We start from the raw sequence: 11,696 nt of genomic DNA on the forward strand, positions 1-11,696 counted from the left end.
GTGACAGCTGATAGATCACTTGATGATTCCCTGTTCTGTTCATTCCCTCTGGGGCACCTGGCTTTGGCCCCTGTTGGCAAACAGGATACTGGGCTAGATGGACCTTTGGTCTGACCCAGTATGGCCATTCTTATAGCACCAGAGTATCCCGACAATGGAAAGGCCTTTTAGCAACTGCCTCCCATTGGTGACTGGGAGCTGCATAAACAACTAGTATAGGTAACAAAGGGAAGAACCTATAGCATGGAGGAATAGCTCTTCCAGAATCCCACAAGTGACTGCAGGACAGGCTCCTCCAGGCAAGCAGCCCCTCCAGAGCTACCTGAGCACTGCAACAGAGGCACCGACACAGCTCGGCAACCGAACCTCGGTGAAGCAAAACCTGCTGCGTTACATATTGAAACCAGCAAGCTAGAAAGACCCTGTGCTACAGCAGCAACAGAGCCCTGTCAGGAAACTTACGCTGACTTAACAAGCAAACTTCCCCATCAGGCGGTGAAGGAAGTGGATTTAGTGATGGGCTTGGAGAAGAAGCTGGGTTACAAACATGCATGTGTAATGCCGACAGGCGGAACCGAACCTGGGACCTCTGGAGCTTGGTGCATGAGCCTCTACAGCAGTGTTTCTTAAACTGTGTTCCACGGCACACTGGTGTGCCACGGAGAACAACAGAGTTCAAAATGGCCGCCCTTAAAGGGGCAGGCAACTTTTTTTTTGTGCTCAATAAATCTCCCCCCAACTTTTTTTACCCCCCCTCAACAAAAAATCCTTGGTGTTCCTCATAAAAAAAAATTATTATTTGGTGTTCCTCGGTCTTAAAAAGTTTAAGAAACACTGTTCTACAGTGTGAATTAAAAGCCAGCTAGCTCCCAGCTAAGGCTGTAGAGCAAAGTCATTCGCTCTCTGGGAGTGGTCTCAGTGCCGCTGCATGGGACAGTGCGCCACAGCCAGCAGGTGTGTGGGCTACACAAGCAGACACACTGCTTCTATCCAGCCTGTCAGCTACTAATTTTCCAGTTTCCCATCAAAATCAAGAGGGCTCTGAGTCTTGACTCTTGGCAGGTAGCAGGAATGGCAGCACAGGGCTGGACTGATTGTGTGTGTGAGCAGCAGGGATGAGGAGCCGTAGCGGAGTAGGGAGGCTGGCTGGAGTTGGGTGAATTGCTCCTGAATCTGAACCCTCAGCTCTGAGGTCACCAGGCCAAACCTTTGCATCCAGAGTAACTCTGCTCCCCGCGGCATGGGGCAGCCACTTCCCCACCCTGGGCCCGTTTGGAATAGATCCCATGCGATCGACAAGCCACCACGCTACAACCAAGGAGAGAAATGCCACTGGGTGCCTTGCTTGAATCGCTGGAGGAAGCAGATAGGCACGCGACCCACACGCCACCAGTTGACCCAGGTGAGGGGGGCTAGCTCTCCCCTGGTTGGCCCTGTGGCCTCACAGCAGTCACAGAAAACGTCAAGGTCATTTGGAAATAGCAGCTTGACCCAAAGGAAAGGAGGAGGGGCGTCAGGAAAAGTGGAGGTTGCCGACGGCACGATTCCCAGCACAATATTCCTAATGGATCTCGCTAGGAATAAGTGTTCCCACTGGGAGGAGGGCCAGAGGAAACTCTCGTGGGCTTAGAGGTCCCACTACCATAACAGATGGAGAAAGATCCTTCTCGGTATCCCAAATCAACAGCCCCATCCCATGCCTGGCCGGGGGTAAAGCCGCTGTGAGGTTCAGACGTCATGCGCCCATCCGCCACAGGCCTGTAGAAAGAGGGGGAAGCTCAAGGAGAAGTCGCAGTTACAAATACACAGTCAAGCCTGGCCCTTAGCACAACTCTGATTCAAGGAGCCCTGGAATGGGAAGTTCTGGGTGAGAGCAATCCATGGGGTTGAGATGCAAACACCCCTGGTAAATAATGAGCAAGAGACAATGTTCGCAGAGATGCCACTTCATGCCCTGCAACGGGGGCTGTGGCCAAGAGATGAAAGGCAGCCCCGTCCACGAAGCAATTTAGAGGCGCTCTGGACAGATGCCTCGGAGAAAGGGGCTGAAACTACATTAGAACAGCTGCGCCGATACAGACGCCACTGAGTGCTGCATCGCATTTTCTGTACCTTCGGGAGCGCCCTGATGAGACTTCCCCTGTTGGTCACGGACCAGGCTTATCCCTGGCTGGAGGATGGCTTATTGAGCAATCCACTTCCCCTTGGCATTCCCAATAGCACCTGTTAAAAAGTCCAACACAGACCCCAGGATGCATGCGGACGGCCAGAGACACGAGGCAGACAGCTGGGAACAGCCGTCCTTCGTGAACACCTTGACACGCTGGACAAGGGCTACCGCAAAATGTTTCCGCAATATGAATCTAGCATCCAGATCCCAGCAAAGAGGCAGCAAAGGAAAAGCGACCGGCGCGCCCAACTCTGGATTGTTAGCAACTAAGATCTCTGGCGGCTCGTCACTTTCAGACTCCAGGGCATCAAAGGCAACAAGACGCATCAAAGTCTGCTGCTGGATCTGTGCTGGAGCAGACCGATGACCTTGATAAACCGGGACATTGTACTTCCAGCCCTGCAGTCTCACACGCTTGTGGACACAGATGAGCCACGTGGTTGCCTGAATTCAAGGCGTCTTGCTCAGACACTTGAGAAGAGTAACCCTGAGGTAGCCCAGCAGGTCTGCTGGAGGAAGACCTAGAACCGGGAGCGTTCCCAGTGTCCATGGAGCCTGGTGCCGGTTTGCTCATGTAGGACATAACGTCCTTTTGGGGGAAAAGAGAAAAAAAATAGTTAATATGGGCTGGGGCTGTCATTGCTGCTGTTCAAGTCTGACCCCGTTTCCTAGAAAACAACACACCCACAAAGGGAAAGGAAACAACCGCGGCAACAGAAAATGCAGCTTCTGTGTCTGGCATTGACTTTCGCTTGCAACCCCACTGATGAGAAAACACAGACCCAGCATATGGTCTGATCAGCCACTCTGAGACCTGGCAAACTCAGCCCAGCATCAGCTGTTTGATTTCATTTCATTACCTGCTTCTCTAATCACAGGCGCACAGCAGTGTTGCAAAATATGCAGTCTTGGCCGGCTAAGCCAGACTCTAAGGCTATGTCTTCACTTATACTGGCCTGACAAAATGTTTGGCATTCAGAGGTGCTTGAAAACCCCCCCACGAAGAACAGGGGCACTCTCCTGATAAAGCAAAACCCGCACATTAGGGTGGAATTAAACAGTAATCATCTGTGCTGACAGTTAGCGACAGGACTATGTCAACACAGCCCCGTTGCTAAAAGCTGCATAGGGCAGTCCTACCCTTAGAGAGAAGAAAGAAGGAGAGACAGGAAAGAAATAAAGTAGGGACGGAAAAAGATACACGGGAGGGGGGATCAGACAAAGTCTCAAATCCCAGATGAGGTTTAGGATTTAGCTGGAGCTGGGGAAGGTGGTTTGTTTCCTGGCTCCTACTGTCTGGCCCGCTCAGGTCGGGGCATTGATTACGAGCAGGCTGAAGGAGCTTGAGGCAGAACAGGGTGGGGTGGCAGCCATGACAGCGAAGCTCACGCCTTCCCCTTCTCTTTCACCCAGCCAGCAGCACAATCGTCGGCTTTTCTTCAAAAGTCGCTTTCCTTGTCAAGCCCCCAAAAGGGAGTGGTGGGCAGAAGAGTCCGTCCTCCTCTTTTTGTATCCTTCAATAGGCCTCATTTCCCACACACCCATTTGGGTTTAGTGACGGTGGGTTTTAAAACCCAGGCAGGCGCTTAACACATTCCTGGAGTTAGATCAGTAGCTCTTCTTGTCTGGACTTTAGTTTGCCTTTGGGGGGAGGCACCTTTTCCCGTCAACAATCCTTGTTATGGGTTAGTGTGACATTGTCGGGATTTATACTCACTTGCCACAGCTGAAATCACAGTCTGCGTAAAAGTGTAGACCCATTACAAGGGAGCAGGATTCCCTGGCAGTAGAATTTCTGGGGAATAACCCCTGGTAATAAAGGTCATATGGGCTTTGACAAAGCTAATTTGAATGGTTTGGCTGGACACGGTTATTGATGTTAACAGGGTATTTATGTGGCGCTTGTGTCAGGAAAGCTCAGGGCCAAAGCTGTGCGTCAGGGGAATGCCTCAATAAAACTGAGAGCCATCGGACAAATTTTTTTAGGAGGACTGCTCTCAGACATATGGTACCTCCTCAGCCTGTGGTAGTACGGTGCCTGGAAGATAACAGGGATTACAAATAGAAGATGCTGCCGTTTACTGCTCCTGCCTCTGCAGTGATCGGGGGAAGGAATATGAGTCAAGAGCATTGGGCGAGGTTGACTATAAATGCCAAGCAGCCAAATGTTACTTTCTCCTGGCTCTGCTCCAGGGTGGTTAACCCTGCCAGCGGTTCCTTGCTCAGACTCTCAGCCAATAAAAACAAGAGGTGGGGAAGCCAGCTTGGTTGAGATTTTGAATGCTCACCTTCTGTGACTTGACATTCAGACATCAGGAGATGAAAGACCTGGAAAGTAGGGATGTAAAAGGTTAACCGGTTGTCTGGTAAGCATTAGGTTCATTGGATCTGTCCAAACCCCAGTGGTCGGCCAGCCATGGTGGCCTGGATGGCAAGACCCCACCTGCAGGGGCCCAGCCTGGAGCAACCCCCACCCAGTTGGACCAGTCAGCCACTAGGGCCAGCCTGGAGCAGCTGCCTGCCCATGGCAAGCTGGTTGCCGGGACCCCAGCTGCGGCGGGCAGAACTGGAGCAGCCTCCACTGTGCCTGGCAGGCAGGACCCCTGCCCCACAGAGGCAGTGGGACCATGGGGCTGGCGGGACCCCCATCCCCAGCTGCTCTGCACCAGCCCACCCACAATTAACCGATATCATTTTAATTGTTTAACTGGTTAACTGTTTTAATGGTCATTTACATCCCTACACTGCACAGAGGAAAGTGAGGTTGAGGGACCAGATTCGGGTGAACAGTGAACGTTCAAGTCAGGAGCAAGATGCCAGGAGTGAAAAGAAAGTTTGGCTACACCATTGGACAGAACTGGAGAAAACCCTCAATCAACTCCGTTTTGTGGGGCATTACACAGTCATCAAAATGGCTGGTCCTGCCGTGAGGGACTGGACTCGGTGGCCTCTTAAGGTCCCTCTGGATTCTGTGAGTCTAAGAAACTAATCAACTTATTCTTGCTCATAAGAGAAAAAAAAACATTATGGTCTTGCTTCAAGTACATGCAGAATGGATGCCCAGATCCCGGAGAAAAGAGACACCAGATGAGCGTGCGTGCCAGACATCTTTTACGGGGGCAGAAGGCTGTTTGGAAATCGCTCCACACGTTGATCTCGGAGAACAAGTTAAGGGAGAGAAATTACCAGGAATTCTTTTGGATCCCACTTGTCACCGTCACTGAAAGCCCATCAGAAGTCAGGCTGGCTTGGAGAGTAGCCACATACAACCGGATGACTCACATCCAGTTGACGAGAGATACAAGGCCAAACACTCCGCTGTGTATATTGGCGCAGCTCCGTTGGCTTCAGAAAAGTGGTGCCAATCAACACTCCCAGAAAAACTTGGCCCACTGCATTGATTGAATACAAGACACAGCCAGAAACTTACAAAGCTGGGAGGAGATTATAATATGCAGAACTTTTGTTCACACTTTTAGAACCCTAATTAAACAAACGGAGAAGGCATAGTAATACATACAGACATCCTGCACGCATTATTGCTGGTCAGAAAGAGGAGGTGCGTGTCACAGGTTTTTCCGCCTTGTGCTGCGAGGTTTTTCTGCCCATGTATTATCATCATGATCCTGCGCAGCCCTTGAGTAGCGCTTTTAAGTGATCCATGCACTGCACACTGATTCTCTGAATAGCCCTCATCACAGCCCTGCGGGATATGGATGTAAAGGTGCAGGACTGCCTTAGCCACATGACAATGGGGCAACACCACGGAGGTGGGAGGGTAACGTGTCCCCTACCACCAAAGCACAAAACATGCTGCTGAAGTCGTGCTGAGGCCAACCTAAATCAATCCTGTCTGGATCAGTTCTCTCTCTTTTGCGCAGTGCGTGCTGCTCCTGGCCATGGCTCCTAAGTTTGCAAAATTGGGCCACTTGTGCCCCGTCCCCCAGCTGGGGGGCACATGCGACCCCAGTTTATTTCTTTCCACACATCCGTCACGTCCCGTTGGTTTGACTGGGAGCAAGCTGATGAAGTCCATCACAGACTGACCGCAACCAGCCTCATCCAAAGGCCACACTGCAAGGTGCAAACTTCCTCATACTGAAGCTACATCTAGACTGCCCCCTCTTGCACAAGAAAATCTGCAAATGAGGCAAAGCGGTGAATATTGCTGCACCTCATTTGCATACTTAATGAGCCACCATTTTTGCGCAAGGGGCTTTTACGCAAAAAGGAGCTGTCTACACGGCTCCTTTGTACGCAAAACCCCCCTCTTGCGTAGGAGCCGTTCTTCCTGAAAAAAGCGGCAGAACAGCTCTTGCGCAAGAGGGGGGTTTTGCGCAAAAGCCCCTTGCGCAAAAATGGCGGCTCACTAAGGATGCCAATAAGGTGCAGCGTTGTTCACCGCTTCACCTCATTTGCATATTTTCTTGCATAGAGGGGGCATAGAGGGGGTCTAGACGTGGCCCTTTAAGATGATCAGGGGTGGGGGGAAGAGGTTGCATCCATCTTGCCTCAGAGCAAATATTCAACCACTTTGCATTCTTGAAGTCGGATGCCAGCCAATCAGTGAAATCATCACAGACAGGAGAAGGGGCAGTTACTTCCAGGGGAGTCAAGCAGAGAAGAAGAGGCCCACCTCCCTCAGACATCACACCCACATCCCCCTCCCTCAGATGTCACACCCACACTCCCCTGCCTCAGACGTCACACCCACACACCCCTCCCTCAGACGTCACATCCACACTCCCCTGCCTCAGACGTCACACCCACACATCCCTCCCTCAGACGATACACCCACACACCCCGCCTCAGACGTCACACCCACATCCCCCGCCTCAGACGTCACACCCACATCCCCCTGCCTCAGACGTCACACCCACATCCCCCTCCCTCAGACGTCACACCCACACTCCCTTGCCTCAAATGTCACACCCACACTCCCCTGCCTCAGATGTCACACCCGCATCCCCCTCCCTCAGACGTCACACTCGCATCCCCCTCCCTCAGACGTCACACCCACACGCCCCTGCCTCAGACGTCACACCCACATCCCCCTCCCTCAGACGTCACACCCACACACCCCTGCCTCAGACGTCACACCCACACACCCCTGCCTCAGACGTCATACCCACATCCCTCAGACGTCACACCCAGATCCCCCTCCCTCAAATGTCACACCCACACCTCCTCCCCTACCAGCTCTCTTTCTGGTTTACGCGTCTGACCACCGCCTCCCTACGTCCCCCATTTCACCTGCTCTTGCCCACTCTCTCCCACCCCTCCACCTTAACGCCAGGCTACTTCATTTTCACCTGTCCTCCCGCTCTGAACAGTGTGCACTCGATGAGCTGCACAACATTAGTCACTGGCCAAAGAGATGTGAGAAAAATGGGGGCACCCGCTTCATAATGCAAAGCAGCGCTCGGAAGCAGAGCACAAAAGGTGAGCGTGATAAGAGTAAATTAATTACAGGGCCTCACAGAGCAGAGTCAAGTGGCCACTCAGATGAGTGATTCATTCTCATTGCTTCACTATGTCTCTTACCGTCTTAATCTGTTTAGCTGTTAATTAGCCTTCCCTCCTGTCGCTTTTGTTCCACAATAGTCAGGGAGCAGCGGGCGAACAAAACCTAGAGCTCCTTGAAATTCAAACATGAGCAGTGGGTGAAGGTATCCCAGCCCCGCCCCTTCTGCTGAGGCCCCGCCCCCAACACAGGGGAGCACGAGAAGGGCGGGCAGGTGCATGGCTCCAGCCTCCCAGGCCAGGAGAACGGGGAGGGCAGGCCCTGGAGGCAGCAACAGCCCGCCTCAGTATGCCTATCGTAGGCGTTCTGGGGGCGGAGCGTGGGCGGGGCTAGGCTTGCAGTTTGGGAAGGCAAAGCCTTCCCCTGCCTAGCACACGGCTGCCCAGGAATTCAAGGTTTAGTCTCATTTAACAACAAACTCAGCAACTGGCCGCGTAGCAAGAGAGCCGTCTCTGCGGTTACGACGGCAGGGCACAGGCAGGTGTCACTGTCAGCGGAGGAGGTATAGGATTTTAAGTCACGTGGGCTGTTTCTTGCTGAGCCTGGGCAAACGCTGCTTGGTTTCGGTTCATAAAGGGCCTCTCTCACAACCGGTGTTCGGGATCGGTGAGGCTTTGCAGACAGTAGCAGAAGAGAGGACTTCGGCCTAAGGGCTCTGTCTACAAATTTGTGCCACTTTAACTATACTGGTAGAGGCAGGCCTGCCAACCACGGAGAAGGGAGTAAAAGGGGCAAGTGTCCGGGGCCTGGTGATTCTAAAGAGCTCAGGGTTCCTAGCTACCACTGCTGCCCAGAACCCTGGGTCCGTTCAATTGCCACCAAAGCGCCCCGCTCCAAGTGGCTCTAAGGGCTGTGGGGGGCAGCGTGGCGCACTCCGGGCAGCACTGAGGGGTGGCTGCCCTCGGCCCCACCCCTGTAACTTTACCTGTGAAGCTCTGCAAGTGTAAATGCAACTCAAGCCGGCAGGACCTGCTTTTGCTGTTCTGACTTATACCAGCTCAGTCCGCAAAGTAAGGCTTTGTCTCTACTTCAAAGGACTTTCCGGTACGGAAATCCTGGCAGAGTTATGCCAGCAAACCTGCCTCATGTAGAAGCAGCTTCTTACCTACAAGCGTTCCTTTGCCAGAACTGCCCTAACCAGTGAAGGGAATGGGCTACCTCAGCCAAAGGACGTTTGCTGGCGTAAGCAGCGTCTACGCTAGCTGTGTCGGTCAGTCAGGGCTTTGTCCACACTCCTAACAGCCATATCAGGCTCCTACCAAATTGGTGGCCATGGAAAATGCACCACAGACTGTGAATTCTGGTCTCCCCCGTGAAAGCTGGCCTGTCAGGTACTTTTACCCTATTCTTTGCTCGGCAGCTGAACAGCCGCAGCTGCTGGCCAGGCGCCTGGCTTTGGAGGCACCCCTATGAACAGCCACACAAAAGAAAGGGGAAGCAGTGTTGATTTTTAAGGGACAGCTCGTGTTTCTGTGAACATTTGGGTAAAAGAAATCACTTGGGGGTGATGAGCCGAGCTGGGTAGAGCTTAGATCACATGACGAAAGGTGCTTTAGCCAACTCCAATAGATCAGATAAAGGAAGAAGGAGCTCTGATTACCTGAATAGTGATAGTAATGCTCTGATTACCTGACATTTCTCCCTGGGACATGAGGTATTACAGGCCTAGACATCCAAACAGCCTCCCGTCTGGGCGACTGCTCTGTTGCCGGATACGTGGCATGGATCTTTGCAAAGCAGCCAGCCAGGTAAGGGTGAGTTCACCTGATCTTACTTCCCGATGCCTCTTATTCCTTAGGAAACTCTGCTTCTATTTTCGATCCCCGGCACAGAGCTGTGGATGGCACAGTCACAGGCTGGTGTCTCAAAGGAACCTGACCCCCGGGGAAGGCAGAATCAGAACTGGATAATGGGCGAAGTACAAAAGAGCCAGTGGCTGCTTTGTTCCTTGGCAAACAGCACAACAAGGGCGCCAGGCTGAAGGAGAGCCACACAGACGGGGAGGTCAGCGACAAGCCTCCTTTCACAGAAATCGCACAGGGGGGAAAGTTTGCGTGTGTGCACGTGGAAGAGAGTGAGAGAAAGCAAGCCAGCCAGCTCAGAGCTGTTTCCAAGGAGAAAGAGGGCCCATTTCTCAATGGCTGAAGGTGCACGCCCCGAAGGAGTCAATTTTGTCTGTAGTTGAGGGCTGCTCCTGGATTCCTCACCGACGCCAAGCTCCTGCTTAGGAAGCATTGTTTGCAGGTGCTGCTGTCATCTCCAGCTGGTGAGGAGAACTCGGTCCCACCCTGGCAGGCAACAGAGCTGGCCTCAGGGATTCACGCCTTCGTCGCCTCTCGGCTGGGGTTCAGCAAGGCAATAGACGTGGGCACGAACCCTCTAGTGCCTAAACACTCCAACTAGCCCAGAGCATGGCAGAATGCCTCCACCGCCACTCTGCCCATCAGAACTGCCCTCTGCTCCCTACGATGGCTTCCCATAGAAGAAGCTAAACACAGTTCAATGTCTCAGTCTTTAGTGCCACGGCCCGGGTGTAGGGCACCTAAAAGACCATTTGACCTCTGGGATGAAGACAGCAGTCAACACGACACTCCTCTAGCACAATAAGGGCAAAGCCGGTAGGAGACGAGACCTTCTTGGGGGTGGCCCCAGACTGAACTCCCCCAGGAACTAAGGACCATCACAAACCTTATCACCTTCCACTCCTCCAAGGGCAAGGTGCCTTCTCCAATGTAATTACAGAACAAGGAATCTTCAAAAACCTCTACCACAACAAGACACTCCACTGGTGCACTCCGCTCCCTCCCCCCGGCCAGGAAGAGGGTGAGAGAACAAGTAGCACACGACAGGGATTAGTCACGATGCTGAAAGCCCTCCTGCAAGATGCCCGGGTACTATGGCGATGAGCGCGGTGTAAGAACCTGTGCAGAAATGAGAGACGGCTCTCCTCTGAACAGCGTGAGGCTTTGCATTTCCAAAGCGAAGACAGACACGTCCAGGCTGGGCAGCTGTCAAAAGGAGGTACGGTAGCTCAAACACCAGGGATGGGTTGGCTGTGAGAATCCTGAGGGGAGTGCTCCAGCCTGTGTTATGCAGGTTAGACTCTGGGAGTACAATGGGCCCATCTGGCCTTGGAATCTAGTAATTTGGTTGAGATTGTGCACACAGTGAAATGAGGGCAGAAGGGATGTGAAATGCACAAAGCAGCACCAGACTTTTCCGGGTGAAGATCCACAACACGCTATCGGTTTTGCTCAGGTTTGGGAAATGATTCCACCCTCTTTCTTTTCTGAGCCACACGGAAGTTGCTTCCACACACCATTCCCAGTTTGCTTCCCTTAGGCCATGTCTTCCCTCCGGGGAAAATTGATGTTACCACAATCGATCTTCTGGAGTTCAATTGAGCGGGTCTAGTAAAGACCCGCTGCATCAAACTCAGAGGACGTCCCTGTCAGCAGCCAGTACTCCTGTGAGGAGTAAGAGAAGCTGACGGGAGCATTTATTCCCATTGGCCTCCCGCTTTGGGGACTGTGGGGAAATTCGAATCAAGGTATGTTGACTCCAGCTACGTAATTAATGTAGCTGGAGTTGCGGATCTTAATTTGATCTTCCCCTGTAGCATAGACCTGGACTAAGCTTTCCCAGAGCTATTCACCCAGACCTCTACTGAACTAATCAAGACCTCCGCCCCATGTTCTTCCTTGGCCACTTGCTACACCAGCTCTTTTCCACGATCACTTTGCTCCCCCATACGTCCTTCTCAGCTGCTTTAAACCTACCCCCAATGGCAACTGGATTCCCATTTCCCCTCCTCCTCCTCAACTCTTCTGGGACTCTGCCCTCGCCCTTTCAGAGAGGGAGGAGAGAAGAGAACGCTTTCTGTAATACATACCATGCTCCAGATTCAAGGGAATCAATTTTAAGAATATCAAAACATGAAATTATCTCATCTTTCCTTTAAGAATAACTGTTAAACAACCCCACTATTATTTATACAAATGT

At 52.4% G+C, this 11,696-nt stretch overlaps 1 protein-coding gene across 1 annotated transcript in view; it reads right to left on the reverse strand.

Annotated features, from left to right (window-relative positions):
• CACNA1E (calcium voltage-gated channel subunit alpha1 E) overlaps nucleotides 1-4,500 on the reverse strand; it is a 264,872-nt gene extending 260,372 nt beyond the window's left edge. Inside the window, exon 1 of the mRNA XM_075936805.2 lies at nucleotides 4,459-4,500. The gene's annotated coding sequence lies outside the window, so the exon portion shown is untranslated. The remainder of the gene's footprint in view (nucleotides 1-4,458) is intronic.
• Nucleotides 4,501-11,696: the final 7,196 nt, after the last annotated feature.

Source organism: Pelodiscus sinensis, chromosome 9 (assembly GCF_052426305.1).
Source record: "Pelodiscus sinensis isolate ZL-2025 chromosome 9, ASM5242630v1, whole genome shotgun sequence".
Lineage (NCBI taxonomy): Eukaryota > Metazoa > Chordata > Testudines > Trionychidae > Pelodiscus > Pelodiscus sinensis.